The sequence below is a fragment of the Excalfactoria chinensis genome, chromosome 2 (assembly GCF_039878825.1).
Source record: "Excalfactoria chinensis isolate bCotChi1 chromosome 2, bCotChi1.hap2, whole genome shotgun sequence".
NCBI lineage: Eukaryota > Metazoa > Chordata > Aves > Galliformes > Phasianidae > Excalfactoria > Excalfactoria chinensis.
The window spans coordinates 48,989,343-49,016,750 of NC_092826.1; positions in this window are offsets into that span (position 1 = coordinate 48,989,343).

A 27,408-nucleotide genomic window follows, 5' to 3' on the forward strand; every position below is an offset into this window, starting at 1 on the left:
CATGCAAGCTAGTACCAGTGTTTTGAACAGCACTGACAGGTTTACCAAACTTGTTACCTCTAGCACAAAGTAGCAGCTGACACGCTATACTTCCAGATGTTTGAAGTTAGAGAAGGAGTCCTGGGGCTGAAAGGTGGGGTGAGTTTTTGCACTGCATTTTAGGAAGATGGAAAGTAGCTTTGGAGCCTTAGGGGAAGCAGGATGGGTCAGGAGGGCTGAGACTTCCCACTGAAGGGAATACTATTTCTTCAGAGAAGGTGCGTCTTAGTTTTGTGTTATGATGTGTTAGGAATAGGGGCCTAAAGCTGTCTCAGATTTCAGACATGTGAGGGGCTGGGAGAAGTAGAAAGATGCAGTTTTACGGATCTACATGGAGTGTACTTCTTTCTCTATAAAAGTGCTTGCTTGCTTGTTACTTGAAGCTCCATTTTTAGGAAAAATACTGATGCGTTCGCCTCATTCTTTTGAAAACTGCTACTACCTCCTTGCCCATGAGAATTGCTGAATGACCTTCTCCACACAGTAACCATGTGCTCCTGGCTGTTAGAGCAGGGAGCTCCTTGTGACATACCCGTGCTCTGCTTGTCACTGTCACATGTTTCTTTCTCCCAAACTCTGCAGTTCTTCCTTGCTGATGGGCAGCTCTGCTCATCCACACTGCTCTTTGTAATGGGCTTATATCTCTAAGTTTTGGTTGCGGGGATGCTGTGAGGGAGGCCTCTGTGAACAGAGCTCAGCGCTGCCCCCATCTCAGCTCTGAGCCAGCTCCGGCTGTTTCAAAAGGGACCCACTGCTGCTAGAGCTGAGCTGTGAGTGATGCTGAGTGTGCTCTGGGAGAGCAGATTTCAGGAAGGGAAATAACACCATGGAACAGCAGCTGGGAGGGAGGGGTGAGAGATGTGATAGAACAGCTCTGCATGCACTAAGGTCAGTGCAGGAGGGCAGGAGAAGCTCCAGGCACACAGAAGCATCTCCCTGCAGGAGGGGTCAACGGAGAAGCAGGCTGTCCCACTGCAGCCTGTGGGCACCATGTGGAGCAGATCTTCCTGTGTAGCCATAGAGGAGTCTGTGGGACAGCAGTAGATGGGGCCTGAAGGAGTCAGAGCCCATGGAGAGCCCCCACAGGAGCACTGTGGGCTGGAGTTGCAGTCCACAGAGACACACATCAGAGCCTTGGGCTCTGATGGACAGCTGAACTCCACCACACTATCATTCCTTCTCCTCAAAGAAACAGGGGACAAAATATGAAAAAGGATTTACAGATCGATAGGGACAGATTTTTGAAATTCCCCTCTCCCTAATAGAAACCATATTCTTGATATGTAAGGAACCAAAATCCTTCTGTACTTTGAAGTATCACCGTAAGAGCAGCCGAGTCATAAATATTCTTCAAAATCTCACCGTCTGGAGACTGCATTGCAAAACGTGACTGAAAAGTGAAATGGTATTTCCAATGAGATTGACCTTTTTCAGCCAAAGACTTCTTTAAGCAGTGCTATTCTTGTGACAGCAAACAAAACCACCTTTTTCTTTTTTTTTTATGTAAGAGCACAAACATTTGTTTTCACAATTGTTTTTCCTTGGAAATGGTCTATGCAAGCACTTGGGCAGAAAAGAATAGCTTGCTTCTCTGGTTCTTCTCGAAATATTTCCACCTGTTCCTTCCTCTCATATTCTTATATGCTTTGTATTTAGTCATCAGCTCTCTTACACTTTGCCTCTGATGGGAGAAGCAGGGTGTGCAGTGATCACGCTGGAGAAGAACGTGGTGAATAGTTTTGATTCATAATTTGCTATTTTAAGTCCAGTTTGTTCTTTTTTGGCTCTTAGTGTGGATATTTCTCTCACTGTGAGGGACAGAGATCTAAGAGGTGCCTGTTCAGTTTTTCTCATCTTGTAACAATACAGAATGTCATCTCAGCCTAAGTAGATGCACATATTACCAACCCCATGGCACTGTTCTGAATAATAATAAAAAACCCATTACTCTTCATACAAATACTTGAATATTTAAGTGGACAGAAGGGAAGGGAATCAGTAAATTGAATCCTTCTAGAATATGAAAACAGTCTTCTACTTCCTCTTAAAATGTTTACAAGTAAAAACATCTTAAAAAGTCTCCATTTTAATTTTAATGCTTATTTTTGACCTTAGCACAGTTAGGGGATTCCCATTTCCAGCTATCTTCCTTGTGTATATGATAGTTTTATAGCAAAAGGCCAATTATATGTATGCTTAAATTCAATTATTTTTCCCACTAATCCTATTAGCTTCACATTACACATCTTAATGTAAATATATCACATTCTGAATTCAATTACCTTCCCTCTTTCCCCCTCCCACTGTGAGGCTTTCTTGTAGTTTAAATACTCCTTCTCTTGTCTAGACTGTAAGCTTGCAGATGTAGGTAGTATTCATTGTTTGGTGTTTAAGGTATTAGCATGTTATTATACTCAGTACCTTTTAGCTTGTTGCTTATTATGATGACATGTATTAAAAACGATTATTTAGAATAACATTTTTTATTTATATGGAAAACACTTGCTTTGAAGCTAGTAGGTATTGCCAATCATAAATCAGGATGTATTCTACTCTGCATATAGCCTGTGTTCAGTGCTTGTTCACTAAAAACCTTGTCCAGTGCAAAAATGAAGTCTGTGGTTTGCTTGAATGGAGTTAAGGCTATTTGAAATCTTGAAGCTACGCATGCACTTATGTGCTTGCTGAGTAATTGCTGAGGACCTGTCTTGCATCTTTGTTGTAAGGGTGTCAGCATCCAGCCTTAACCAATGTTGTGATGCTGCAGTAGCTTCATGCCTGAGGTTCATCTCACAGTGCCGAGCAGTCTTGCTGAAGCCAGAACATTACTTAGGTTGTCAGTACTTGGAGGATGAGTCTCTGATGGCCTCAATCTTGTCAACACTTCTGCATGTATTTAATATGGGAATATTGGTGAGTTTACAATGAAGTGCATAAGCAAGAACTGGCAGGATTTGATGTACTCATTTATAACTACTAAGAGAGATTTCTTAACATACCTACTGTGCCTTAATTTTTTTCTTTTAATTAATCATGTTTACTTCTGTCAGCAAGCGTGTTTTGCCTGTACTAGGACACAACATATTAGCAGTTATTACAATGCTTGCAAATACTGGCACTGTTTGTTTTTCTGCAATCAACACGCATTTCAACAGCCCTCCCTCCTCTCCCCCCCCCCAATACTGAACATTTCAACATGAGATAGCACACCAGGCTGAACCTCAGATGCATAATTTGAGAAGCTGATGAAGTGTCCATCCCATGAACTACTGCTTTCTCACTTGAACATGAAACACTCCTGGAAACAGCGTTCTGACTATCCTGATGTAGTCTGATGAACTTGGACTGTTTCGTTATTTACCTAAAGCTGACTGCTGAATCTATAGAGAAACAACAAAGTTTATATCCGGAGGCATTAATGCTTCAAACATTTTTTGTTTACTGGAGGATTCTGTGCTGTTGTATTTACATGTTATTTTTTATTTTAACAGATGTAGCCACATACTCTTTCCCTGATACTCTACCTTGTCATCTCATTTCCATTATCAGATGAAGGTACCTTTAGGTGACACTCACTCTGCAGGAACTTTGAGAAGTGTATTGCTGAGACATATCTTGAATTCATCACATGACATTATTTTCATTCAGCTTTCCTACAAGTGTCTTTTCTTTTTTCTTCCCCAAAATAAGAGCGGTCTGTGGTTAATATTTTGTTAAACACAGCTTTTCCAGATTGTGATTTTGGGCAGAATTCTCCCCTATTGTGTTTCCTATGTATTTGCTGCAACTAAGTCTGAGTAATTCAACCTCTTGTCATGTCATGTCCCTCACTGCCTAAATGAGTGGCGATGACGTGATGATTGTGGTACATGATTGAGTGGAGTGTGTGATGATGATCATGAAATATTTAAAAAGAAAAAAGAAAAAGAGAGAAAAAGCACGACTGGCTTAGATGGAGGCTGCTAATGTGTCCTGTTGGGAGATCTGCATAGCAGTCCTATTGGTTTGGGCTTTTTGTTTGTTTGTTTCTTTTGAAAAGGGTACTAATTACATAGGCTTTTATTCTTTTTCTCATTCCTTTCAATTATTTTTTCTGCTGTTATCCCATTTACATCCCACTGTCAAGTCCTGATGCTCATTCCCTGAAGGAGAAGCCTTAGGGAAGGTGGAGTCTGACCTGGCTTGATTCCACCATTGTCTGATCAACTAGCAAGTGTTGGAGGGAATTAGCTTTAGTATCTTCAAAGCAGATCCACGGGGTTATCCACATAGCATCATTGTCATAAACATCCTTATCTTTGCTCAGACATTTACACTGTGAAGGGAGAATCTTTGGCTTATTTTAAAGTTTACTGAGAATTTTCTCTTAATAAAATCTGCCTGTGGAATCACCCAAACTGCTTGTTTGCTTCAAGTTGATCAGATCCAGGCATTGCTGCTTTATGAAATAAAATGGTTTGGAGTGGCTCCCATCCTTTGCGTTTTACAGATTCTCATGCCATTTCTTTGGACATAGCTATGGTCAGCCTAATTCTAACTTTACTATGTACTTCTGCCTTTTCTTTTAAGGGTGATTCAGTGTGTGACAGGTGATGGGGACGGGGCCTCCATCTTGGCTCATCTTCCTGCTGAGCTGTGGCTGAGTAGAGAGCTCTCAGTGGTCTGTACCCTAATCTGTGTGTGCTCTCTTGGCTTTCCATATATACATAATCAAATATTTACTGCAGTGCTCAGTACATAAACAGTGGCTAAATGCACCGTGACCTTCTCTCCATTACCCTTCCACAAAATGTTATTATCTTTGGTAAACACATTATATCCCAAATTAAGGGAACATTTTGTCATATTATTATTAGCAGATGGACGCTGGGAGGCTTTCTAGAACAACAAGGATATTTCAAAGATATATGCAATTTTGTAGCCATGCTGTGAATTATTTTTATTAAATAATATAGAAAATAAACACTGATGAAGGTTAGCTTTGTGATTTGAACATCTAAAATGTTCTTTAGGATATGGCACAAGTCAGGTTCATTGCATTACTAATGGCAGGGCATTGTCACAATAGCAGTTCGTACTGCTGCACTGTTAAACCCTGGAACAACTGGAGTGAGTTCTTTTTAGTAGATCAAATGTACTGTATTTATTAAAAACAAACAAAAACCCCTACATAATTTAAAGTTATAAACTGAATTTAAAAATGAGGAAATTGCACATGCATCAAATAAACTTTTTGAGTGGTGGTATATCTTAGGAATATCATATCAGCACCTTTACAGTAAAATTGGTAAAAGGTGAAATACTGTTGAACATGCCATTGCAAAATACAGTATCCAACAAAGAGGTGTTTATCTGAAACCTCCACCATGTGCAAGAAGAAAAGGGCTGCGGTATATATGTTTATATGGCAAAGTTGGAGAAGAGCCATGGCGATCATTTAGAGGACAAGTTGTTATGGCTGAGCTGGAGGAATTAGTTGGGCTTTCCATCTTCTGCTGAACTCTGTGTTTTTCTTGTTTAGGCATTAAATGTGAAGCTCTCAATTTCAGTGCAGGTCCCCTTCTTCTGCCACAGAGCAATAGCATGAAAGAGAACAAGTTTTTTTTTTTTCCAGTAGGGTATAGAATCATAGAATCACCAAGGTTGGAAAAGACCTAAAAGATCATCCAGTCCAACCGTTCTCCTATAACCAATTGCTCCCACTAAACCATGTCCCTCAACACAACATAAAGCAGCTATAAAGTCCTAACTATTTTTTTTTAATTTCAGTTTGCTTTTTAACAGTTTTTCTGAAGTGCCTCAAGGTCCAGAAATGGTAGGTACCCTATGAAACCCATGTCCTAAGAAAAATTCATTTTATTTGAATGCAGTTGTTCTGTATTCTGGAGCAAACACTCAGCTCTCTTTTCTAAACCGCATAAAAAAACAACAAACCAACAACAAAAACCACCTCAAAAACCCTCAAACAAAAAGAGATATTTTTCTTCTCAGAACAGCATCTGTTATTTAGCAACATCTGAATTTCCATAAATAATCCCAGATTTCCCCCGTACAAAGATATAAACAACTGTCCTGCACTCAAGTCTATCCCTGTTCTGCTGCTTCTCTGCACAAGGAGATGGCTGCTGGGTCATAACTCTTTGGCTCTGTGGAAGCCCTCCATTGGATGGGACTTTTGAGATTGTTGAGTGTTTTGAACAGCCAGACTGCCATCTGGACTGGTGATCCTGCCTGACTTGGCACACTTGGATAGGCCGGTCATTGGGATGTGAGGAAGCCACCTTCCCTCTGGCCTGATATGTGAGGCTCTGTCTCTGATGAACTGTTTGAGACTGGAGGTCTCCCACCAGCCCAGGCTCTGGGGTTCATCAACATCATTTTCTGTAGAAGATCAATTTTATCTGGGCCAGAGTGCCATTCCACAGGGTAGCTTATTTTTCCTATTGTTCCTTATTTTTCCTCCTGTTGATCTTGCCCTGTGGTTATTTTTCTTCCATTCCACCACATGTAATTGCTCCAGGTATTTTTTCCTGTGCTTTTAAGATCTTGCAAAAATCACTTCCATTTTTAACTTCAATGTTATTCCTTGATTCTTCAGTGAATCTCTTGGGTCTGGACGGAATACTGATCTTTTCACTTACTTCCATTTGCACTAATTCTCTTTTCAAAGTGAGTTTAGGCAAACTGAATACTGCTTCAATGAACTCAGGATCTGCAGTGTGTTTAGTTGGAGAACTGCAGCAAATAACCCTGAAATTAAGGGCTTGCTGGAAGGGTCAGGGAAAGTTACATTTGTATGTATGGAAATCTTGCTGTTTGAGCCCAGGTCCTGTATAAGGGAAAAGTCTACAGACAGTGACATTGGCTTTGCATCTTAATGTGCTAGAGCAATGTCATCCTGCTGTCACCTGCTAAAGTTGATTTAATTTGAATTCTACAGAACCTCAGAAATGCCTTTATACTGCTGCCTGAATGTTTTTGTATCACCTTAGAAAAGCTTTGTATACTGACTCCTGGAAGCTTTTGTTTTGCAGCTTCCTGACAATGAAATAATTGTCTATGGAAGGCAAAAAAAAGCAAGAATAACTTAAGCAGAGAAGTTCAGCCCCTTGAAGACTATCTGCTTTTAAAACTGCAGTGTCCATACATAAATTAAATTAGACTTATAAATCCACCTTAGTCAAGCTCAGCGAGGAAGTTTTGACTTTCTATGCTAGCCTTTGTTCTTGTCAGTGTGAGTGACTACCCAGAAAAACTAATTATTTTGCATTGGTACTGGGAATGCATCTGTGAGTAGGACCCCTAGTCTCCTGTTAGCCAGATCAGCTTTTTATCTTGTGGGTCCTGCTGCTTCCCTAAATATTTCTCTTTAATTTGAAGAACCTGCTTTCCTGGTTGAAGAGATTTTTGGGGAGGGGACCAGAGACTACTGATGTTCAGCTGGACTCTGAGCTACTGCAGGCAGCCAGACTGGAGTCTATAATCAGCAGTGGGTGAGAGCTCTCTGATGCTATGAGATTATGAATGCCTTTCCTTATCTAAGGCACTGAGCACCGATACTTCTCATCACAGAGAGTGCTGGAAAATTCTCCTTCCACCTCTAATGTGGAGGTGGTGCTTCTTAACTGAGAAGCTATTTGTTAAGAAATGTACAGTTTCTCTGAAAGACCTGTTAAGTTGTTAGGAAAAAAAAAAAAAGTATTTTAAAGTATCACCTTCATTTTTGTTTGATTGTTGCTTTTCCCTTTTACCCTACGCCCCCAGAGTGAATATGATCATAATGATGAGCACTGTTTATCTTCAGGAACACCTGTGGGCTTAGTCTGTTTATTTGGAGTTTTGCATTATGTCACTTGGTGATGTTTTGGTATGCCTTATCAATGTATAAATGAAATTCAATGTTTTGGCTTGGACATGTGAATAGCAGAATGGCATGAGATCTAACTTACCCTTTTCCTCTCTATGCACTTGCAGCTGTGGGAACTGACAGAGCAAGCACCCTTTTAACCATGGGGATTTCTTCTGGCTGTTTGGGATCTTTCCCAGCTGATTTATAACCTTTGTGCTGAGCTTCCAAATCTTGCTCTTTCTCAGAGCCCCATAGAGGAGAGTGACTTGCTGTTGTCTTTGCTGGGCTTCAGATTGGGAACTGACTACCTTGGCCTTCTGTGGAGGTAAAAAGTGTGAAGTTTTATTTAATGTGAAATGTGTATTAATGCAATCTGCATCAAACATCCCATCTCCATTGCCCAATGCAGAGGAGAAATAGAGGTGGTTAATATGTGCATGTGAATGTAGGAGGTGAACACTTGCACCTGTGCTAATGGCTTTCTCTAATCAACAGCTGTCCCTCTGAGGGCACAAGCAGGGAGTAAAAGCCCCATGAGCTGAAGGGCAGTAAGGGATTGTGCTCAGGCAGTATTATGGCACAGCTGGGAGGGAGGAACCCCATTGCACGTATGACACTAAAGCACATAGAACTCAGATCAAAGAAACATTAAAGTTGTAAAAGACCTCTGAGATCATCTAGTCTAACCATCAGCCCATCTAAACCACAAAACTGTGGTTTTGCCCACTAAACCATGTCCTTTAGTGCCACATCTATTCTCTTCTTGAAAATCTCCAGAGACGGTGATTCTACTCCTCCATTGCAGGCTTGGCTACAGCAAAGATGATTCTTAAACTTTGCCCTATGCTTGAGCCCACCCAGAACAGGCTCTTTCTTGAAGTTTGAAAATATTCCACCACATTATAATGAATGGAAAAAAAAAAAAGAAAAAAAAGAAAAAAAAAAAAAAAGAAAAAGCCATTCCTCTCAAACACACCCTTCTTATAGGACATACATGCTGCTAATTTATGCTGATGGGGGAAATATTTGCATATTTTGCTGTGAAACAATGCTGAGATTGTATGATAGATGCACTTCTTGAAGCCAAAACTTTCAAACTGAAAGCGAAAAAAATAATGTTGGGACAAACTTTGTGGGAGAATCTTTTCTGAAAAGCCTCACATCTATATTTTCTGTGCCAAAACAAAGCCACATAGACTTGGTTTGCTTGGCTTGAATTCAACTCGTTTTTGATTTTTCTAGCGCTTACATGAACTCTGCGCTTGTAACACTAGGGAGGGATGGAAGGATATGCCCATCAACTGTGCTGCTACTGAACATACAAAGAGTAATACATGGCCTCAGTTTGCACCAGGAGAGACTCAGCTTAGATTTTAGGGAAGATTTATTCTGAGGAATGGTGGTGAGGCAGTGGCACAGGCTGCCCAGGAAGGTGGTGGAGTCACTGTCCATGGAAGTATTGAAGAACTATGTCGATGTCCCACTGAGGGACATGATCAGTTACCATGGTGGTGGTTGGTCAGTGCTTGGACTAGATGATCTCTGTGGTCTTTTCCAACCTTTATGATTCTGTGGTCTATCCAAGGTCTTCTAGATTTTGCTGTCCTGAAAACCACTTGGTTTTATGTTTTCTTCTCTGCAACAGTGCCAGATTCTCTCTCACTTTTGTGATGCCTGGGATCCTCAGACAAAGGCTTAATTAAGAACAAGGATACAGCAGCTTAAACAGACCCCAAATGCCACGCACTGAATTTACAAGATTGAAGTCTTGCAAAATGGTCTTTTTCTTACAGGTAGGGTTTCTTCACTCTACTGGCTGGCTGTAGCGGGTGTGCAGTTGCAGAGCTCAATCCAGGTCTCTCTCCTGCAGTTCAGACAGAAGTATGTAAGACATCTGTGTAAATAAAATGCACTGACAGGAGTTCTTCCATTGCTGCCAGTGACTGAAGTGGCACAGGCAAAAATCACAGCCAGATGAGTGGGACTGTGCCAGAAGGGATCTGTATCACTTTGACCCTGTTCTCGATGGATGCAAATACTGTAATAGATTCACTGAGTTCGCTGAAGCAAATATTTAGAAATAAAGTTTCTTTAAGTTCCCTGAGGTGCTGCTAAATCTTGTATTGCAGAAGTTTGCTGTTTACCAGAAACCTGAATGACTTTAAGGCTCCCAGGAGTTTTCTCACCTCTTCTGCAATGAAGACTGTTTCAGGGAGAGATGCCCAGTGGATTTCTGCCAAGATCAACTTTCCTACCTACAGTATATGCAGGGAGGAGAGAGCACCTGTAGTGCTGATGCTCCAGCCTCTGGCTGAGGTATGGGTAGGGCTCTGTTGCTTCATCTCAGCGTGTGCAGAAGAGCAAGGAATGGGAACAGCTGAGGCTCTTGTACAAGAGCCCTAATTGACCCTACATAAATATTACATTCATGGGGGAATGAGCCCTCCTTTCCCCACAGGCAGTACCCACATTCTACATATCCCACCACCTGCACATGGAACATGTCTGAGATCTTGGATCCAGGCTGTTGCTGTAACACAGGGAGACTCACATTTGGATGAGTATGGCCACAAGGATAGAGTCCAGGGCTCAGGAGACCTCAAAGGGTTGGTTTATTTTTCTTTCCACTTTTGTGGAGTTCATTTTTCAGATTCTGTTCTGCAGCATGGGTGCAGTTGTTAAGAATTGGTGCCTTCAGTTGTTTACCCTTGTGGTCCCCAAATCTTTGGAGCCTTCAGCAGCAAACAGGTTAGGTGTTAAAGGGGATGAGAAGAGTTGCTTTAGCTAACAAAGCTAACTCTTGTGGCTTCCACAACTCTGTGATGATAGCGCGGTGTGCTGGTACAGGAGGATGTGTTTCTCTGAACTTAGAAGAACATCTGGTAACTCCAATGGCCATGTTTTTGAATGCGCTGCAGCTTGTTGCACCTTCTGTGCCAAAAGAAGTGGCTGTGCCATTCCTAATTGTTAGGGATGCTTTGTTTCAGCAAGCATGCAATCAGTGATTGTAAGGCTCCTTCAAAATGATTTTCAAGAAGATAAAAAAACATATATAGTTTTCTGCTTTTGTGTATAGGTGAGAGAGTGACTGAGTTTCTTCTGCTTCTCCACATGAGCTATCTTGAAGATGGGACATGTCACTGCAGCCCAGGGGATGATAATACTTGGATTACACCTCCCTGCAACACAGACCCCTGCCTCCATCTCTCAGACAAGACTGGTGCTTGATCCCTCCTATAACAACTCCCTGGTTAGTTTGAGGTCTGCTTTATCCCTGGGTTCCTTTATACTATTATGACCCAATGGCTGGTGATACTGGAAATTGCTCATGACTATTTTGTACCTTGTGATATTTGTACCTGTGCAAAATGGATTTAAAAAGCTGTCTGGCACAATCAGAGGCACTCTGTTCATGCCATCTGGGTGCCTTATATCTGTGGGGATGGCTGCCCAGCATTAAATCCCTGGCAGAGAATTGGATCTGATCTAGGTTTTGCTCTGTTACCCCAGAGTCCATGAATCCCAGGGAGGTTGTGGATGCCCCATCCTGAACAACATCCAGGTGTTCAAAGCTAGGTTGGATGGGGCCTTGGGCAACCTGATCTAGTAATTGTGGAAGTTTGGTGGCCCTGCCAGGCAGGGGGGCTGGAACTTCATGATCCTTGAGGTCCCTTCCAACCTGGGTGATTCTGTGATTCTGTGAATCACTGCAGCACAAGAGAAGAAATTAAGCCTAGATTTGGCTAGGTTTGAGCATGAGTTTGGAGATGGATTAAGACTTTTCAAAACCCATCCTGTCTATCCCAGCCCCTTGTGCTTCTCTTTCTAAGTAAATGCATTGATCAGTGTACTGATAAAGCTTTCTCAGATGCAGGGTATCTTTTGGCTGCATCTTTGGCTGTGCTGGAAATAACTCCCTCTCCCATTCCTCCCCTCCACCCCACTCAAATTCTTCAGCTGCAGCAGGGCAAGCAGCCAACCTCATTTCTAAGCGTCTCTTGTCTGAGGCACCATCCAGATGCTTTCAGGGAGAGGCCTGATCAAAGCAGACAGTGCTGCAATTGAGCCTGGTTGCAGGGAATCGCGAAATGGTCGTGGGCTCCCAGGAAAACCCCATGACTATTTGTCAGGCTGCTTTGATGAAGCCCATCACCAGTGATGTGGTTGTCCCCGGCACCCAGCATGGCACAAAGGACAGAAAGATGGACGCAAATATTTGGTTGGCAATGTGAGCAGTGGAAAGTACTGCATTTTCTGCATGGCAAGGCTGATTTTTGAGTCCATTCTGTGATATCATTTACCCTTCCATCCTTTCTTTTGTTTTAACTCCAACAAGCTGACTGCATTACTCAGCATTTCCTTGTCAAATGATACAGATAGTTTGATGATGGGATAGTAAGCAATAGCAGCAATAGTAATTATGATCTCAGTATCTGCAGAAAGAGTTGCATTTACAATAGAATTTTTTTCCAGTTTGTACTTAGAAAAAGTCACATTTACCACAGAATGCCACAGTGTATATCGCAACCTATAAGCTCTGGAGTGTTTTGAACTGTTACCCACAAACACTGCTGACAGTTTTCTGAAAGGCTCGATATAAAGCTGTTCAGCCTGTTGAAGGAGGGCACGCTTTTCTGCACCGTAACTAGTACATATGGTATTTACAGCCACACTCTTCTTTCTGTTATGCATCTCATCATCTGCAGTCACTCTTACACTCTAATTTATTTCATTTTCAACAGTGCATGTGAAAGTGAGTCTGACAGTAGGCATACCCAAACCTCATTATCACAAGCAGCTTACAGTGGTCAGAATGCGCATGGTCACTTTGCTGTTTGGATGCTCCCTGCTTAGCTAATTAGGCATCTCTGCTGCCCCACTGTTGTTTTGGATAGTCATCATACTGGGGCACTGGAAATATGGCTACATACATAAATACTAGATTTGCATACAAGTCATCCAAGTCATCAACTTCTGATTGAATCTGAAATTTCAAGTACTTTCTTAGATCATGCTAAATTGTTGCACCAGCTACCAAAAATTGATGTTGGTCCCATTTCAGCATGCCTGAGGTGTGACAGTGCAGCAGGCAAGTAGATGAAATGCCAGGTCCATGGGCTGCATGACTGTCCTGGAACTGTGATGCGCGGTGGGAAATCTGTCATTCCAATTTTACATGATCTAATAGTGATAGGATAAAGGGGAATGGCTTTAGACTGTAAGAGGGGGGTATTCAGGTTACAAGTTAAGAAGAAAATATTTACTCAGAGGGCAGTGAGGCTCTGGCACAGCTGCCCAGAGAAGCTGTGGTGTCCCATCCCTGGAGGTGCTCAAGGCCAGGTTGGATGGGGCCCTGGGAAGCTGAGCTGCTGGGGGCAGCCCTGCCCATGGCACGGGGTGGGACTGGGGGGCTTTGAGGTCCCTTCCAATACAAAACATTCTGTGATTCTATGATTCTGTGAATCCTCTGTCAGGATAACCCAACTTTTTTTTTTTTTTTTTTTTTTTTTTTTTTTTTTTTTTTTTGTATCAGCAAGCTTTCTCCTTCCTCTTAATGTGGGCTGAAGGTGTTCCAGACAGGATATCTGTGTGTCCTGCTTACCTGGATGGGATTTATCCTCATGTCATGTTGATGACCCGAAGGTGGAGATATTGTAAAACATGAAGTATTTTTCCTATAAATTGAAAAAATAAATAGCTGGAGAAAAAACCCTTAGATTTCTTTTTCATTGAAAATGGATAGAAAAAAAAAAAAATCAAGACCCAGTTATGATTATTTTCCTTCCCTTCTAGCATTCTGTTATGAAACACATTTACTATTTGTGAACTGCTCTGGTAGAGGGCAAGTCATGTAATTCCCAGAGAAGGATGATCTCAGGATATGAAAGAATCTAAAGTGAAGCCAGATGAAAAGCAAGGATTTGGGGAGATTTCCTTTTATATTTCTCCCCTACTTGCCAGTGTTTTTGGAATATGCCTATGTGCTGTTGTGACTGTATGTTATTTTGAACTGAGGCTGCAGCAAAGCTGCATCTGTCTAAACAGAGATTTGATAACATGACATGTTACAATTTTGTAGGCAATTTTTAGGTATAAGCACAACCCTGATTAAAAATCTGGTGGTGACAAATGCTGGAGAAGGGGAAGGAAGCAACCATGAAGAAGGTGCAGAGGCAAAGTGCTATGGACCGACTGCAGCCCCCATTTCCCATTCTCCTGCACTGGATGGGGAGAAGGTATCTTTGGTTTGGTATTTTTTTACTATTTTATTTTTTGGTTTGGTCTTCTGTGACCGTGTGGAAAGGTTCTTTTGTGACCCCCTTCTCCCTACCCACTCTGCTTAAGAACTTCCCTTTCTCTTGGAGCATATTAAACAATGCCCACACAACCAAGCCTTGGTAATCTCTGAGCCAGAGCTGGGGAAGGGAGGTTTCCAGAAATGAATGAGAAACCCTTTCTAACATGATTATTGCCAGTGTGGAGAGGGAGGTTGCTCAGGAAGGGGGAGAGCAGGAGGGCATGAACAGCAGCAATACGGTACTTAGCAGGTGTTGGGGAGAGCAGAATCTAATGAGAATCATAGAAACACTTGAAAGCTTTTTAACTCCATACAGGATTTGCAGGAGCTGTTGATAGGAAACAGTAGTGACCCAACTGACAGTTAAAGAGATGAAAGGGAAGCCCTTTGGATTAAATAAGATTTAGGAAATAAAAGGATTAGTGATACACAAAAGCTAGATTTAGGGGTTTATTTAACCAGTGCAGTGTGGCATGATGGGATGTGGGCCATCAGAAAGGAGATGAAAGACAAAGTAAAAAGACGAGTGGGGGAGGTAGCAGGGAGGCAAGGAATCAGCACAACATCTCCAAAACCCCTCACAAATCTTCTTATAATTGAAAATGGCACAAAAAAAGTAGTTTTCATTAGAAATCCTGGCTTCTTTACATAGTAACAAGAAGTGTTACAATGACAAGAAATCCTCTGTGATGGGACTGTCAGCTCAAATCCATGTCACACAGGAGGAGAGACTACGTTGTCAGTTCATTCACACTTACAGATCAGATGTTTGATGAAGTAAAATCAGATTTATGTAAAAATATCACTTTGGTAGACTCATAATTAATTGTGCATTCAAGCACAGGCTGCTGAAAGGCCATTCTTGTTTAAAAGATCTCCATTTGGAGGTCTCTAGTGAACTGGATGTCAGCCACAGAAATGAGAAGTGAGCACGTGCCGTTGGAGCCAAGAGTAGAATGCTTCCAGCAAGCATCCATCCTGGGACCACTTCATTTTGTAGCTGAAGAAACAGGACTGATAATTTACCAGAGCAAAGCTGCTGGACTTCTGGCTGAATCATCTGCTTGTACCGGTGACCATTTGTGTTATTAGAGAGGTGCAGAATAAAAGGTTACAGTATTTTCTTCAATTAAATTTAAGTAAGGTATGCTCTTCAATTGTTAACCTATGGACTACTTCAAAGAGCACTGAGTACAGTAAAATGGCTACCAAGCAGATTTGGATCAGATCTTAAGACATTACAATCAAGTTAACTGTTGATCTCTTGGCTTCTTGTAAGTGCCAGGTGAAGAAAACACTACATCCTCTGCTTCAAAGATGCTTTTACTCCTAATTTCCAGGTCATTACTATTTATGGACCTCTCTAGTGTGTCAGATGCTATCAGGACAGAATTGTAGAGTCATAGAATCATTAAGGTTGGATCACTAAGACCATCTAGTTTAACCATCAACCCATCACCACCATGCCTACTAACCACGTCCCTCAGAACCACATCCATACATACGTTTCTTGAACACCTCCAGGGATGGTAATTCTACCTCTTCCTTGGGCAGCCTGTTCTTTCCTCTCCCTCCTTCCCCCCAAGTATTAGTTATCTTGCCTAGATGGAAAAAAGGACATCATTTTGACCTCATTTTACCAATAAGAAGATTTTTTTTTTTTACAATCATAGATAGTTATGACTACATTAGGAAGGTTTAGGTTTATAATGTTTGGTGGATGTTCAAATTAAAGTAATCCAGATTTATCCTGCCAGTATTTCTGGAAATACATTAGTGTAGGAATGTTTCTACAGATAATGTTTACTTTTTACTTTTTCTGTAATCACACAGGAATGTTAATGGGGTTACAAAACGTTTCAAAAGTTAAGGAAATACATTATTTAAGTTTCTTGAGTATCTTTTATTTGCCCTTGTTTTGCCTGTGGTACTTGTTTGTTTAGTTGCTAGAATGTCCCAGAGTAGTTCTTTTCTTTTTCAGTAAAATCTGTTCTGACCAAGAAATCTAGGTCTGTATGATAGATTTAAGCTTTACTTGATTGCTTCACATTTTTTTCTGCTTCTCTGTTTAAAGAGCTCTGCATTCCAGTTGATTGGATTTGGATGGAAATGGAAGCTTGACTGGAAATTCACAGAGAGTGCTTAGGGGGCACTTTATTTTTTCAGTAAAATGACCTTCAATATCCTGACTGCATAACAAAATCTTTGTAAAATACTTTTTGCACCTAAATTACCCCTTCATTTGTTTTATTATTGTTTTAGTCCCTTTGATGGAGAGCAGATAAAACTTGTTTTTCTAAATGAACTGTTTATCACATTATTAATACAGAAGCAATTTGGTCCCCATGCAGAGACAATTTTCAAATTTACTTGTATGTCTGTTTGGATTTTCCAAAACACCTGGCTGGATGGAGTGTCTAGTAGCTTATGAAGTCAGAGAGCATAAGTCAGCGTCTGCAAATACTTAGGGGCCCTTTAAATAGGGATTTTCAAAGTTTGCTGTACATAATAGCTTGCCTGGAACTCACTGGGGAAACTCTGGGGCAGAGGCAGTGGCAAAATCCACCTCTCCAGAGATGACTCGCTTTTTGTCTTCCTTGCTGCCCCAGACTCCTTGAGTACATCTTCCCATGTCTATGCAAGTATGGCCAATTCCAACAAGGAGCACCAAACATGCAATATAAGTCCCTCCTTGCCTCAGAGCCCTCCAGCCTTCATTGTACCACGTCCTTGATGCTTAGGGCTTGAATTTACAGCCTGAACAAATGCTTTAATCCTATAACAGGAGGTTATTTTCATCTTTTCCCTTCAGAATTTGACATCCTTCTTCTAGAGCATGAGGATGGTACTATGGATATTTGTTAGTCTGACAGAGATCACTGTAACTTCACAGTGGCAAATTTTGCCATGGATACACTGCTTGCTATTGAGGTTTCTGTTTGTTTATAGATCTGAAATCAATTATCTATTATGATTTTTTTTTTTTTTCCATAAATAGCAGTTGGAAAATGTGTTTTAAAACAGTGAATATGAGTGTAATAAAAAAATAACTAATAAAGGGTAACTGAGTCCTCATATTAAACAGTACCACCAATGCTGCATGTTGGTAGTACATGGATGGTTGCCTTAACTTTTATTTCAGAACCTCCTGAGACACTTAATTTTTACATAAATGCATCCTTATAACTATAATTAATTCCAAACTTATTCCAAACTGTTGCTTCATTACTGTCTTTTAAAGCTGCATTTCATTTGAGTGTGCTCCTGCGCTGCTGTCTTCTCTCTTTGTTGCCTCTCTTCCAATCAGAGTGGATGAAATGTTGAAATATTATTGTGGTAGACTTGAAATTCCTAAAACTGAACATACCAGAAGTTTCGGGAGAACAAAAGCCCCTTTTGTCCTACAGCACATTTTTCTGTCATCCTTGCTGGGGATAGCCTTCACAAGGAAACAATTTTTGGTCACCAGCAGTAGGGTCTTACCTGGCAGTTCTTTCTTTCTGTGTTTTCCTACCAGTTCTCCTGCCCCAACTGCTGCTCGTAATCTAAGTACACTGAATTGAGTAGCGAGGATCTAACATTCCTCCCAGACATTATCCAGCATCTTTCCTTCAGCCCCCAAATGAAACTGGCAGAGCAAGCAACAGATTCTTCTGTGCTTCCTGAAAGGAGATTATAGTGAGGTGAGAGTTGGCCTCTTTTCCCGGGCAACAGCAATAGGATGAGAGGGAATGGCCTTCAGCTGCTTCAGGGGAAGTTCAGGTTGGATGTTAGAGAAAATGTGTTCTCAGAAAGGGTGGCACAGGCTGCCCATGGAGTTGGTGGAGTCACCATCCCTAGAGGTGTTCAACAACCATGCGGATATGGAACTGAGGGTTGTGGTTAGTGGGCATGGCGGTGGGGGGCTGATGGTTGGGCTAGGTGATCTTAGTTGTCTTTACAACTACACTGATTCTATGATTCTGTGATTCTAATTACACATTAAAAATAGTCACAAAATAAGATGGCTACAGAAATTCCATGTTTTTTTCTTATCTCTGGTTTATTCGCACTCTGAACAAACTTCTTCAGATAATACATGCGATTTACACTTAGGAAATTTTGATGTCTCTTTGGGAAAATACAGGGTTATAAACCCACCTTCACTTCTGCTGCCTGTTCTTGCTAGTAGACATTATATATGAAGATGTTTTCTAATTTTTCTTTTGTTTCACTGTGGTGAGTAACAGAGGTGGGATGCTGTAATCACAGCTCAGATGGGCTGGCTCTCTGTACAAAGGAATCATGGTGAAGCTTGTTGAACTCAGACACTTTCTTACATGAGGTCATTGTGTTGGTTGTCTCAGCCTTCTGGTCAGCTTTGATATGAGCTGCAATATTTCTATGACCTCAGCCTAGGGATAAGCTAGCGGCCCTGCACTCAGCAGTGGTTAAATGTGAATATAAACAAAGCAGAGTTTTGCTTTGTGCCAGATGAGGTTACTTTAAAGTATACTCACAAACCTGTAGAAAATGGATATATTTGATTTATTGAAAATATGTAGTAGTAGCAGAAGAAATAGTATTGCAGGGAAAATAATGTTTAAAGCTTACCAGTGTATGTACCTTCGCTCTATGACTTCAGTTTGCAGAAACAGATCAGCTTGTATCTCCATAAATATGTCTTGCCAATTTCTTTTCTATCTTTTTCTTTTTTTTCCTTCTTTTTATTTTTTCTACAGATTAAAGAGTTTATACCCTTCCATTTTCAGCTGTTTTCCTTAAGCCACTAAAGTCAATTTTTTGGGTCATTAGGGCACGTATCAAATACATGTATATAACTTTGGATAGCCATATTTCTTTTTGTCCTTCTGGGTATTTGGAGGAAGTTAAGTATGAACTATCAGCAGTTCTTAAATGAGTAGAGTCTTTAACTGCTGCGTTTGGAAAACAGATGGTTTGTCTGTGACTATTGAAGGATGGTATCCTATATTTTATATTTTCAAGCCAAAGGCAAGGGAAAATGTAAGTTTACATAAAAGATGATGGTGCAGAAGGGATTGCTTAAATCTTCCCAAGTGCACTCATCAGTAAATTATGCAAAATAGAGCACATAAAGGAAGTATAGGAAGCCTCTGTGCTGGTGTAGAAGAAAGAGGAAAGATTTTTGTGCAGACAGAGATGCATATAGACTGCATTAGTAGTCAACTCGAACAGCCAGTTTCATTTCTTGGCCTAAATCTAAGCTGAACATAAAACTGTATGGAGAAAAGGTCACTTCACTTTTCTGTGTCTCTGTGTGCTGTGGGGAGTTGAGCAGCTTGCTCTAGAACAGCTTTGATCCTTAGTAACTGTGTTCAACTTTGAGCATTTTAGTTAATCCTAGCAAAGTTATGAAGTGTCCTGTTGGGATTGTCCAAGAGTAAACTTATATGGTGACTAAGGTGCAGGATGAGTCTGAAAGATGCTGAAGGTTCCCTGTGTGTTCTCCTCTGTGAGACAATGAAGTTCTCAGTGCAATCCCTGAAAATTAGGGCTGTTTTGAAATGGTAATGCGTTCATTGTAACAGGTAATGGGAACATTACATCTGGACTTCTTCAGGATGAGTCACACTTTTTCTCTTTAGTTCTGCAGAGGCTTGGCACCTCTGTGTGATGAAATCCAAATACTGGCTGTGGTTAGGGAACTGAGCAAAACACAGAGCAGATGAAGAGATACAGGTCAGTATGTGCATCTATAGCTGTTTGCCAAGATGACACGGATCCAGAGGAATGTTTGAACATAACCCAGAAATTGTCATTCCTGAATATACATCCACTGTGATGACCCTAGAGAATACACACCTGGTTTTCTCTTAACCAATTGCAGAAGAGATACCAGGTGAAAAGTACTGAAAAGCTGGAAAATTTTCAGACACGTCAATGCTGTTTCTAAAATGTCCTGGGATTTGGAGTTCACTATTCTGTACTGTTTCTTTTGCTCCAAAACTAAAAGATACTGTCCTAATAAAGAGGACAGTACAGAATGACTGCAGCGTTACTATTTTGATGAGCAGGCCCCTTCTTTTTCTTTAATGCTTGTTTGCTTTTGTTCTTACCTTACATAAGCAATGTTAATTTTAAGAAGTGAATTCTGCAATGAATGATATTTCCTCCAATTGCTGTCCCTTATCTGGAAAATGATGCTTATGGATGGGAACTATCTGACAGTTTCTGAGATTAGCAATGCAAGACTGAGTTTCCAATACTGACTGAATTTAAACCAGGAGGATAAAACAGTGTGTACTAAGCAGAGGTATTTCTATTCGGGTCCCTGGGAATGTTCCACTGCCTAGGACACAGGTTAAAAAATATATGATGTTTAGTCTAAGTTTTGCCTTTCTCAGAGTTACCATTATTTCTAGTTGCTACTCTCTTCCTTTCCTAACTTGTTTTTCGTCTGCTGCCTGTTTATTTCTAACAGATGCTTATAGCCAGTTAACATATGTTCCCTCAGCCACTGCCTAGCTAAGCTGTATGCAAAGCAGTAACTTCTTTCAATTTTCCCCCATCTAAATCCGCTCCTCAGCTACTTAATATTTTCTTCATTTTCTCATGGCTTCTAATATGTCTGCAGAGCTGAATGAATATCCTGGGAGTGGCAATTTGGTTTTAAAGATATAAATAAATAACTACAAACACAATCTTTTTTTAATTAAAGCTATTTATTATTTGCAGAGCTGTAGCTTGCGGGGCCTCATTGTTCGGGAACACCACGTAACAAAAAGAAAGGCCATGCACTGAGGAGCTGCTGTGTCTGCAAGGGATCTCTTCAAAACAGAAACCAAACAATACTGAACAAACCCAACAATTTACTCTGCAGCCAACAATGGCTGCTGCCAAAGTCTTGTACCTGGCAGAATTCAACAGGTACAATGCTTGTATCTGCTTGGTTGTCTTCCTATCCCATCTGTTGTTGTTGCTGCGTGTGTTCTATATGACTTAATTCAGTACCTGTAGGTAGTCTTAGGCTTTGCACGCAGTGTGGCTGTGGCTTTGGGAGCCTCTGCTTGTTTTCAAGTTGGCAACAACTGGCAGCTTCTGGTTAAATCCATCTGATGATGAGCACTTCTGCGCTCGAGGCGCTGTGTGAGCAGAGGCAGACAGAGCAATCCCAGGCCAGCAAGCTCTGGTCTCATGTCTGGAGACATCCTTGGGAGCTCCAAGGGAGACGTGGCGTCGCTATGGCGAGGCCCCGAGCCTGGGGATGGCTCCTCTCCTTGCAGATGGCAATGATGGCTTCTGTTTTCAGACAGCAATGGTTCCAGAGATGCATCCCTAAGTGACTGGTGTCCATCCTGCAGCTATCCAGGCCTTTCAGTGGCTGTGAGGCCTGCTGAGATGGAGAAGTGCTGAGGCTGCAGCTCTCTGTGCAACTCTGGGACTTCTGCACCGTGCACAGCATGGGGAACCTGACTGAGGACATGAAGGATGCTTATGCAAAGGGGACAGTCAATCTAGGGCCACATGCAAGTGAAGTCACTCTTCAGTTACTCCCTCTCATGGCGTATTCACATCTGAAAATGGTAACATGGAGAGCTGAGAAAACAGGCTGTAGATGAAACCAACAGTCTGACTTAAAGGGCCTTACCTACACTAAAGGCCTTACATACCTAAATATGAATAAACATCCAGTGTTATGGAAAGCATGAATTGAGGTGAGATGCTTTCCAAGAGCAAATGAGGGTGATTTCTTCTGACACTGACATCCATTACATGTAGGTAGATAGGGATCATCAACAACACCAACTTGCTATTGTCTACAAGGCCACTAGAGAAAGCCAACTACTAGGTGACATTTCCAAGCAGTCAGTTCTTGTTCTCCAAACACATCTAGATTAAAGATCCGTGATCCTGCAAATGCAGGAATTGTGCATATAACATACTTTTCTAGGAGTTTAAAGGTTGCCATTGAGGAATTTGTGTTACTTCCAGTGGGTAGAACAAGGAGTACATTCGCACCCAAGAAACACTACTTTTTCAGTATTAAAGTTGTAAAAGGCACAGGAGAATACTGAGAAGCAAAGCTGCAATTTTCTCTGGCATTTTGCTGTCTCCTTTCATTACATTTCTAGGAGAAGTAAACAAGGTCTGATGCATTTCTATTGGAAACAGTTTTAGCAAAATTGGAGTCCTTCTGCTGCAAATGGAGGAGGTAGACATGATTATCCACATTTTGGGTCTACTGCATACACAGGGCTCATTCTGCCTTCAGTTCCAACACTGCTTCAGCCTTCAGTTCATTAGGTTCACTTTGTTCAGCCTTCAGCAATGTGGCTCCCAGATGTGTTTTCCGGTATTTCGTTTATAACTCTGAGGAATCTACAGCATCCAGTCACCCCTGTGTCTTATTTTTTTTTTTTTTTCCTGGCATTGAAGTTCTTTGAACAGGACATTCTTATTAACATCAACAGTCAAATATGAAATAAAGCTAAAAAACCCTGTCAGGTTTTTATTCTCACCAGAAAGAAATTTAAGGTAGAACTTCAACAAGCATGCTTATAGAAATATTTGTTGGTAAGGCTTTGGTTTTTGTTCACCACTGTGCCAAAATGGTTTTCAGCTGACAACTTATGCTCATATGTAGCATCTTTTAAGTCTTCAGCTTTGTGAGTATCAGTGTCAGTGTTGCAGCCATGATAATTCTGGGGTGCAAATGGTTTATTTTATTTTAACAAATTATGTAGCTTCAGAAAAAAATGAGCTGGAGGAGGGCATGTGTGTTTGAAAGCATGTCTGTTTTCTCCAGCTATATGGACTTGAAAAACACTATCTCTGTTGCAAATCTTGCTTTCCTTTGTATGCATGTGGTTGGATAATTACCTCTAACTATTGCTTGGATAAATGGTTTCTAAAGAATTTGGGCACACAAAGTCATAGTTGTTAAATTGTCTAAAGATGATTTCTTAAATGAAGCGATTTTCTCTCTAAGTTTATTTCAAGACACACGAAAATACTTTTTGCCATATGTATTTCTAGGCCACATTTTAAAGCATGCAAAATGATTAGGTCTTATAAATTTTCACAGGCAAAGCAAAAAAATGCCAGCAATTGCTTTTGTCTAAGTCATTTTATAAAGGTGTCACTATGTCTGACTTCAAAGTACCTGGTAAATCTGGATCAGAGAGGCAATGAATTCGAAATATGAAATCATGCGTAGCACAGAGCATTCAGCAAAATTAAAAAGGGAGGCTGACTAAAAGATCATAAAAAAACATAGCTCAAGAAGGATGGTGGTATTTTGATTTACTTTCAGTTTTTTTCTTTTAAACCAATTTTGTTTTGCAGGATCTCCCTGTGCCTACTGCCACGATGAGAAAAAAGCTTCAGCACGCTTTGCTTTCCAGGCTTTGCATTTGCAGACTCTCCAGGTGGTTCCAGTAGGAGGTTCATGAACTCTGCTGCACACAGCGAGTCACTTCTTGCCTACACATAGTTTTAATTGTAGTATTTAGCAATTGGTTTATTCTCTTAATTGCAAGGTATAACATCCCTGCCAAAAATATCATAAATGATGATAACTCTGAGTATTTTTCATATCTCTGTCTCAGTATTTGAATCTTGATTATGCGTTACCCTCCTGTTCTCGGGACAGTGTGTTCCTCATTTTAATTCTGTGCTTTACAGAGAAGCACTACTTATTTTCTTTGGGTATTGCCTGTGCTTTATTGCAGTGACAGTAGAATCCAGGACAGAATGAAGAAAGGGCCCCATCTAGTTTTTTCAGAACATTCAATACTGTATATATTCTTCCATCAAATCCCAGACTGTCTTTCACTTTTCTAATGTTAGCAATTCCAGTCCTTATGAACTTGCTTGACAGGAGAAGATGATTTTTGGCTAATCCTACCTCTACCCTCACGGAGATGGCTACTCCTCCCCGTCATCATGAAACCAATTGACCTGGCTCTTGGCTGCCCCTGATCAGGAAGTTTACTCCAAGCCCTCTGTCTTACACTCTCTTTTCTCCAATTAAAATGGTTGTCAGAACCTTGCCTGATATAAGACAAGGTTACATTTTGCTTGTCAAAAAGGTACTTTTTCCATTTTACACTTGGTTTTACTTTTATTCTTGCATTTTGTGTTTATACTTTATACTTTTATTCTTGCATTTTGTGTTTGCCTGATCTCATCATCCACCCTGGCCCGCATGAAACCCTAAATAACCATATCACCTGCTAGTGCTAGTATTACAGTTTGCCTGTTAACCAGTGCACTGTTTCAAGGCTCTTGTAGATGGCTGCTGCACAGAGAATTTATTGCTTAATGCTATCTTTTGTTTTCCAGACTGTTTCTGATCTTGTTTCAATTCTTTTCCTTTCTCCCCATGAGTATGCAATGTTTATATGACTCCTTGAAAAGACCTTGCAGTTTGTGTCACTGCTGTATAAGGGCAGGACCTTAGCGAACTTCAGAAGGAAACCTTCTGTTCCCACCGACTGGGTCACCAATACAAAGTGTTGTCTTCATAAGGGATGGAAACCCAGTAGTTGCAGTTTCACACTCTTCCTAGCTGTCAGCTGAAAAATATGTACAAAAGCTTGTTAAAAATATCTGTCCGAAGTTTAATTTATGACAAAGTAAAAATGCTATGTGAAACGCACTGAACCCCAGTTTTGAAGCCTGTTTGGAAAACTTTTTAATCTGAAGCTGGCTTTACCTGATGAGTATCTACCATGTGATAGAACCATAGAATGGCTTGAATTGGAATGGATCGAAAACTATCCAGTTCCAACCACCTCATCACTTGTTCTTGCTGCTCTACCACTGCTACCGCAGCCTCTCTTCTGTATTTTTTTTGCTGCAACACAGTCTTCATTGTTAACCCAGACACATTTCAAAGTCAGACTCCACGCTTCTCCATTGTTACTCCTATTACAAATATTTGTGAAATTTTTGCCCATTTTAAAATGTGGAATAAGCCACGGCACAGTCTCCTGAGGTTTATAGTTCTTCAGCCTCAGTATTCTGTCTTGTGGGTAACATTAACCAGGATGACTTGGTCTTTGAGGCAACAGAACAACCATCCTCAATCTGAGTATTTTCATTAGCTCTTTTTCTTCTTTTCTGTGCACAAAAGGACTGAAGAGTCTGCAGTAGGGAGGGAAAAGGAAAGAAGGCTTTGTACTTATTTCTTTTTTTTTTTTGACCAACATCTAGTGGAGCTTTCAAATGCTGCTAAAATCTAATGTACTCTCCAAGGCCTTGTTCTGTGCATTATAATCTGTAATCATCTGTGTTACAGTTTTCACAGAAGTGCTAAAACCATTTTACCACCACTTTGCTGGCAAGAACATTTAGAGTCTTTCAAAGAATGAAACTTTTCATGAACTACAAATAGAAGACATTTGTGAGGCTTTTATGAAAACTTGGCATTTAGCTGACTGTGTTAAGTCCAAGAGTAATTTTCAGATCTGCAGTATATAAAATTGGTCCTCAAGCTCCTTGTAAATAGCAGCACAAAGTTGGACTCTGAAAAGTCAATTGTCTGTATCATAATTAGTAGAAGATAAACTAAGTGTCAGAAAACACATTTGCAGAGGAGAAAATGTCTCCATACTTTTATTTTTCTTTCAAATTGTACACAAAATTGAAAATTGCTGTCTCTTATTAAGAATTCATGCACTTAGTAATATTATGACTTTTATAAAGATATCCACTCTAAAATAAAAAGGACCTTAACTCAGAAGAAATGTGACTCCATAGGGAAAAACGCATGTCATTTTACTGGTTTTCTAGACCAAATTTTCAAGACCAAATTCTGCAGAAGTGAAATAGAAAGGAAGGTACAAAGTTTTTTTCCGAACAGAAATATTCTTTTTTTTTTTTTTTTTTTTTTTTTTCAAACTGGCTTTAATTTTTAGAGTACGTCCTCATCTGGAGCTTCCAATGTTTTTCAGTTCACTCCACTTTCCCTCACTCTTCCTCAAAATACAAAGATCAGATAAGGAATACATTTCTGATTGTGCTTATTTGTGACTGAAGTCTTGAATATAGTAATTCTACCCACAGAAAACAAGTGAATGGCAACTTGGAGTTAAACTCTAACTGTTTTGATTGGACATGTACATGGCACTTGAAGAATGCATGCACACCAAGTCCAGAATGTTGCTGTCACCCCAGTTTTGGGTGAAGCATATACACTTTTACCTTTGTGATCTCACATAAACATCAGCAAGGCCTTTGCTTTTCAAATCCCACAGATCTTTCTCAGTCTGTGAGACAGTGTAAATGCCAAAGTAATCTTGTTCTTGACATTTGATCAACACCAGATAAGAGACCTGAGCCTGTACTTTACCAAAGTTTTTGTGAGAACCTGAATAGATTTCTCTCATTCTTGCTCACTGATGCAGTGAATTCAGTGCTGAAAGGACAGTAAATCTCAGGGAAGTGAGGAGAGTTACTGAATGCTTATGAATCAGTTATGGTGCCTGGACTCAGAAGGTGTAAAGAATTTGCCATTTAATGGCTATAGGAATTCATTCTGAGATTGTTTCTGAATCTTGTGCTGTGTTTACATGTTCTGAGAATAATTAATTATACAAATATCTAACACTTCTCTTGTGCACATGATTGCTTTTTCTCCTAACACGTCCAGAGACTGGAAACACTCATGTGATTGCATTCTGTACTTCACTGAGAGGAGAAGAGGAGCTCAGTAAATTTGTTTTTGTATAGGAGTCTGTGGCAGCATGAGAGGCTGATCCTTGTTTCCTGCACCCAGACCATTTCTGCAATCACAACGAGTGTGCTTTTCTGCAGGCAAATTCCTTGAATGATGTTTACCATGGAAATTAGTTTGAAGATTTGAATGTAGCTTCTGAGTTCTGACAACGACTTGTAGATGTCAATGTGCATCTATATAAAGACTTGCACTCCTTCTAGCTCAACAACTGCCTTGGAAATTTAGTCAGTCTTAGAAGTACTACTTCACTGTCCTTCCACTGATGAGAAGGTGAGAGAAGCCATTATAGAGTTGTGACAGTGAAGAATGAAACCTCTTTCCTCAAGGAATGAAATGTGAGCAGCTGTGGTAATTTACAGACATTTTAATCCCTTGGTTTTAATACGGTTTTGGACTGAAAATATGTAGGATCTATTTCCTAGAGGTGATAAGCTGTAACTCCAAAGGAGAAATTTATCCACAGCAGACAATAATAATAATTTAGATATTGATACCAACATTTATTTCATAGACTCACAG